Here is a 5,947-nt window from a genome sequence, read left to right as displayed (position 1 = left end):
ATAGCTAAAGGATACACCCACATCTAGTACAATGAACACACCAATAATGATCTTTGCATTTTGATATAGTGCCTTATCATGTCTTCAAGACGTCTCAAAGTGCTTCACAGAATATACTGTAAAGCGAATTGACTGTACATTTTGGGAAGAGATGGGCCAATTGCGCACAGCAGTGTACCACAAACAGTCATGGATTGAAATGAACAATTTTTTTTTGAGGGATTATTATCAGGCGTGTGGAGTAAGGAAACTTGCCCAACGTTTCGCCCTGCCGGGAATCGAACCCAGGTCTCTCGCTTACAAAGCAAGTGCTCTAATCACTGAGCTACAGGACTCCAATTTATTATTATTCATGTTAAGGAACTATTATCTCCGGAAAACTGATCCGCCAATCGACTAATAACCTGGTTCCTACTGCTTTGATCTCAGTTGGAAGCAGTTGAAATTGACCTCAACCTCTGGGTTCAGGAGGAGAAAGTTAGCCATAATTCCAGCTCCTGGCCTGCAATCTCTGAAGGTGAGTGTATCTGGAAGTTGGGTCGGGGCAGGATCAGGTTCAAGTGTGATGTGACGCATAATAATAATAATAATAATCCTTGCATTTGATATAGCGCTTTTCACGTCGGGAGGACGTCCCAAAGCGCTTCACAGAACACACTGTAAAGTGAATTGACTGTATATTTGTGGGCGAACTCGGCAGCCAATTGCACACAGCAATGACCCACAAACAGTCGTGGATTGAAAATGACCAATTTATTATTGTTTTGGTTTTGGAGGGATTATTATTAGGCTCTGTGTGGAGTAAGGAAACTTGCCCAAGGTTTCGCCCTCTGCCTGGAATTGAACTCAGGTCTCTCGCTTGCAAAGCGAGTGCTCTAACCACTGAGCTACAGGACTCCACACGCGTAGACGTACAACCTTCCAAAACTCACTCCTCAAGGCTTATTCATGAATAACAGTTACTTGGGCAAGTCACTAAATGGCATCTTGCACTTGAAAAACAACTTGCACTGAACTAGAGCCTTTCTTCTCTTTGACCGAGCCTTCAGCTCCCCTCTCAACTCTCTACGCCCTCCTCGCTCCCTCCCTTCCCTCCCCTCACCCTGACCATTTCCCCCTTGCTCGGGTCCTGACCCAACTGTACAGCGCCTTGGGACGTCCTCCCGACATGAAAGGCGCTCTATAAATGGAATCTTGTTGTTGTTGTTGTTGTTCACAAAGGAACATGTGAAAGAGAGTGTGGGAGAAATGAAGGAGCGAGGAAGATGGTAGTGACCAACAAGGTAAGGTTTTATGATGAGTTTTGAAATCAGAGAGGAACAGGGAGGGATTCAGGGAGAGAGTTCCATATAGTGTAGGCAAAGTAGCTGAAAGCTCGCCCTCTGATGGTGTTGCAGAATGCGTGCGGGAGAGGGTGGGGTTGGGGTCCTGAGCTGGTGGGAGCAGAACAGTTCTTACACTGAGACAAAACAGTATCAGTCGAGTTGAGAGCCTTTTAAGGAGGAATGGAGAAAAAAACGTCCAGGACTGGAACTTTTGAATTCCCTGGAGTTTCAGCCACTCTAGAGTTTAAAGCAGTAACTGAGATAGCTTCAGGAAACTTTTTAGATTAAGGTATTGTTGTTGGAGGTTTTGTGAACATGTATCTCTCCGGGGGACTAAGCGCTATGCACTCTAGGATGCTACCCTGCATGTGGGCCGCTATATAAATTCAAGTTTTTGCTTAATATAGGGAATAATCTGGGATTTAGTGCAGGGATTTGAGAACCAAGACTAGTAAATATTGACACTGGTTTACAACAATCTGAGATGCCTTCTTGTGTGAAGAGCACTATGTAGATGCAAGTTAAAATCATCCCCAAAATTGCTAACCTATTAGCTTGTTGGACATAGGTGAGTGGTGTGAGAAAGCTTTGATCAGTGGATTCTGAGGCTGAGTGGCTGCAGAAAAACCCATTCATGGGTGGAGTCCTGTAGTTCAGTAGTTAGAGCACTCGCCTCGCAAGCGCGAAACCTGAGTTCAATTCCCAGCAAGGTTAAACCTTGGGCAAGTTTTCCTACTCCACACGCCTGATAATAATCCCTCAAGAAAAAATATAATAATTTAGTCAGTCAATCCATGACTGTGTGTGGGGACACTGCTGTGCATAATTGGCTGCCATGTTTCACCCACAAACATACAGTCAATTCATTTTACAGTATATTCTGTGAAGCGCTTTGAGACGTCTTGAAAACGTGAAAAGCAACATATCAAATGCAAGAATTATTATCATTATTACTATTATTATTATTAGTGTCGGGATTTCAATTATCATCTAGCAGCTGTGCCAAGCTAGATCCAAAGGGCAAGAACGTTTTGGCGTCACTGTGCATTGTTCCACTTCGAAATATGCAGTGAACTGAATTGCATGCTGCCATTTTAGAAAGAAACCAATTCCGGTGCACTTGCTCAAGAAGTATTTGGTGGTTAAGTTTTTGCCTTATATCTGTAACATGTAGATCAAATCGTATTGGTTACCTGCTCTGAGATCAACTCAATCTAAAAGGTAAAAGAAAGGGTGGCAGACTTCAAAAACACTGCTGCACAGTCTAATTGGATTAGCATTTATTGTTACAGTTATTGAGTTCTGAAGTAAGTGGGTGGAAGGCACTGGGAGCTGATGGTTGAAGGAGACCTTGTAGCAGGCAAAGAAAACCAATTAAAGCCATGAAATACATGGTTTAATACCTTAATGTATTCCTGACAATCTGTCACACAATAGACATTTCACTGCCATAATGAGATTTTTCTCCTCTCCTCTTGTACTGAAGGCTCATCGCATCCAACCTATGACAGGTATGACACAGAATGCTTCTTTTAAACAAGATAGTTAAAAAGTGATTAACTATCTTCATTATCCCATTGATTCTGTTTAACTCTCCGCACAATTTTCACTACAGGTTCCAAAATGCATCTACCCCCTTCCACCCCTCCCCCACCACTACAAGTTCCTATTGTTCATCATCTATAATGGCTGTAGACGTCTCAAAGTGCTTCACACAATATACTGTAACATGAGTTGACTGTATATTTGTGGGCGGAGCCAATTGTGCACAGCAGTGTCCTATAAACAGTTGTGGATTGAGTGACCAAATTATTATTTTTTTATTTCAAAGGGATTTTTTTTTCTGGGATTATTAAACTTGCCTAACGTTTCGCCATGCCTGGGAAATGAAACCAGGTCTTCTCGCTTGCGAGGCGAGTGTTCTCACCATGAGGCTACAGGATTTAAACAGGGTATAAAACATACAGAACTACAAAGGTCTGGCCAGTTTATTAGCTGCCACATTTGCCTCCATCATCATATTCACTTCATTTCCAATTGAATCATATTCTGTAAAGTTCTTCAAGATGTTTATTTTACATGAAAGGACCTTTTTAGTAAAGCCAGGTCAATACTTTGGGATCTATCAGGATAGTAGAACAAGAGGACATAGGTTTAGCTTTTTAAAGGGCAATTTCAGGACAGACACCAGGATTTTTTTCTTGACACTGAAGATAATCAACTTCTGGAACAGATTATCATAATAATAATAATCCTTGTATTTGATATATCGCGTCGTTGACATGTCTCAAAACGCTTATTTTTTATTTTAGAGGGATTATTACCCTCGGAAAGTGATCTGACAATCAACTAACATCTGGGTTCCTATTTACTGCTCAGTAAACAAAGTTGTGTGGTGCAAGGAAACTTACCCAACATTTCTTCCTGCCCGGGAATCAAACCCAGATCCTCTCAGTTGCAAGGCGAAAGCGCTAGCCCTATGCTACGTGACACCGGAGCATAGATTGCCAGGATCTTAAACTAATTTAAAGAGCAGCTTGACGCTGTGATGGGGAAGGGATAGTAGGATAGGTCTTCTGGAGGGATGAGATTAATTGGGATCTTGTGATATAAAAGGTAAGTTGTTTAATTGCATTGTCTGTTTTTTTTTCTTACTTAGGCAGAATAATTCACGTGGATCTGATGGTTATATTTCAAATTGAATGACCACGTTAGTGTACTCGGTTCGAGTCCTGAAGGATCAGTGCAAATTCAGAGCAGAAAGGGATAATGCTGAGAAAGCGTATATACTTCTCTTTACATAGCATCAGGTCTGGCTGGTGTCCAATTCTCTCGGCCACTAACTATTTTCTCTCTTATTTCACGGCTTGCTGAGCATAACCAAGCATCAGCAATACAGCACCTGTTAACAAAGTCCCTTCCTGCAACAGAGAACCCACACTTGTGAGAAATCGGACAAAAATGCATGTCTGACTGGAAAGCAGGATGTTGCCCTTTTCCCATCTTTTCAAATTAAATAAGTTGTACTTCTTTGTTGCATGTGTGTGTTTCCATGACACTGTAGCATTGTGGTGAGCAGTAATTCGATTAAATAAGTAATATAACAATTCTTTCTGCTTGGACTGTTGACCTTCATTGTACAAAACCATGATACATTCACTCCTAAGACGCAAAATTTGCGATCCAAGCACAATAACATTCAACTCATGCAAGCGTAACATTTACTGCAATTATTGCCTTTTTAAATGCTAAGCACACTGAAATGTTTCACCCACAAAATATACAGTCAATTCATTTTACAGTTTATTCTGTGAAGCATTTTGAGATTCTAGTAAATATGTTACTTTCACACAATATTTGTTACTTCACACTAAACACCACAAATTGTGGGGATACTCAACTCCACCATAAAATTATAGATGACTCAATTTATCTCATAGATTTCCTCAGCACAAGACAGAGCCATTCGGCCAATCGCATCTGTGTCATTTTTCCCATTTTTCTACATCCCAGTCTATCAATCTCAATTTCTAGCTCTTTCCCAGCTCAGAGTAAAGCTGTGGAGCTAATATAATTATAATACTAATCCTTGCATTTGATACAGCGCCTTAAGTAAGAAAACTTGTCCAATGTTTCACCCTGCCCGGGAATTGAACCCAGATCCTCTCATTTGCGACGTGAGTGCTCTAACCACTGAGCTAAAGGACTCCATGATATAATAAGCAGAGATCAGAAAAGGCTATCCATTCCAGTACGCCAATGGCACTGTATGACTCCAGGATGTTGGATTCTGAGCATACTTACAAACTCATGACTTCATTTCAGAATGCTCTGTTCTGAAATTATGCAAACAGTTTTGTGGTTCAAAGTCAGCACTAAATTTCTAACGGAATTTAATTGTGTCCAGTATTGGTCACCCCACTTTAGGAAAGATGTCAAGGAGATAGAGGGGTCCAGAGGAGATTTATTAGGAGGATACCAGCAATAATTGGTTTGGCCTAGGAGTGGAGACTGTAGGAATTGGTATTTTTTTTCTGTTGGAACAAAGATTGTGAGATGACCTGATTAAAGGTTTTAAAATTATGAGGTTTTGATAAGAGTCAAATAGCATGAAATTTCCACTGGTCATGAATCAGTAACTAGAAGGTATCAATTTAAGATCGAGCAAAGTGGGAGGTTAAGCGAATTTGTTTTCACACACACAGAAGTTAGGACATGGAATGTTCTGCTAGGACCAGTAGTTGAAGGCCAATATGGATTTTGCCTCAAGTGGGAACTAGATAGATACTTTAAAAAAGTCAGCGAGAGAGTTATGGGGAAAGGACAAGTAAATGGGACTGAAAGGATTGCTCTTTAGGGAGGAGGCACAGACACGATTAATGGAATGGAAAGCTGTGGGAGATTTCCCAATCACTGATCCCACAACTTTAAACTTTTAAGTTTAGTCTCATGCAGCAGCAGCAGCAGGGCTACGTCTCTACACATTTGAGCTTAGATGCAAAGACTGACAGCCAATACAGCAAAGAAGTACCTCTGGGAAGGAGCTCAGACTTTTCTGCGATTTTCTGATGTTTGTGTCGTGTAGCAGGTGTCCTGGAAGGATAACAAGCTGGGGCCTTCAA

The 5,947-nt window shown here is 41.2% G+C and overlaps 1 non-coding gene across 1 annotated transcript; it reads right to left on the bottom strand.

Moving 5' to 3' along the window:
* Nucleotides 1-263: 263 nt before the first annotated feature.
* trnat-ugu lies at nucleotides 264-335 on the bottom strand. Its single transcript has one exon. It is a non-coding gene; the product is annotated as a tRNA-Thr (tRNA).
* Between the last annotated feature and the right edge of the window lie 5,612 nt (nucleotides 336-5,947).

The sequence above is a fragment of the Callorhinchus milii genome, unplaced genomic scaffold (assembly GCF_018977255.1).
Source record: "Callorhinchus milii isolate IMCB2004 unplaced genomic scaffold, IMCB_Cmil_1.0 Scaffold1, whole genome shotgun sequence".
In the NCBI taxonomy this organism is placed as follows: Eukaryota; Metazoa; Chordata; class Chondrichthyes; order Chimaeriformes; family Callorhinchidae; genus Callorhinchus; species Callorhinchus milii.
Note: the sequence above shows the minus strand (reverse complement) of the source record. Positions and strands in the feature narration are given on the sequence as shown.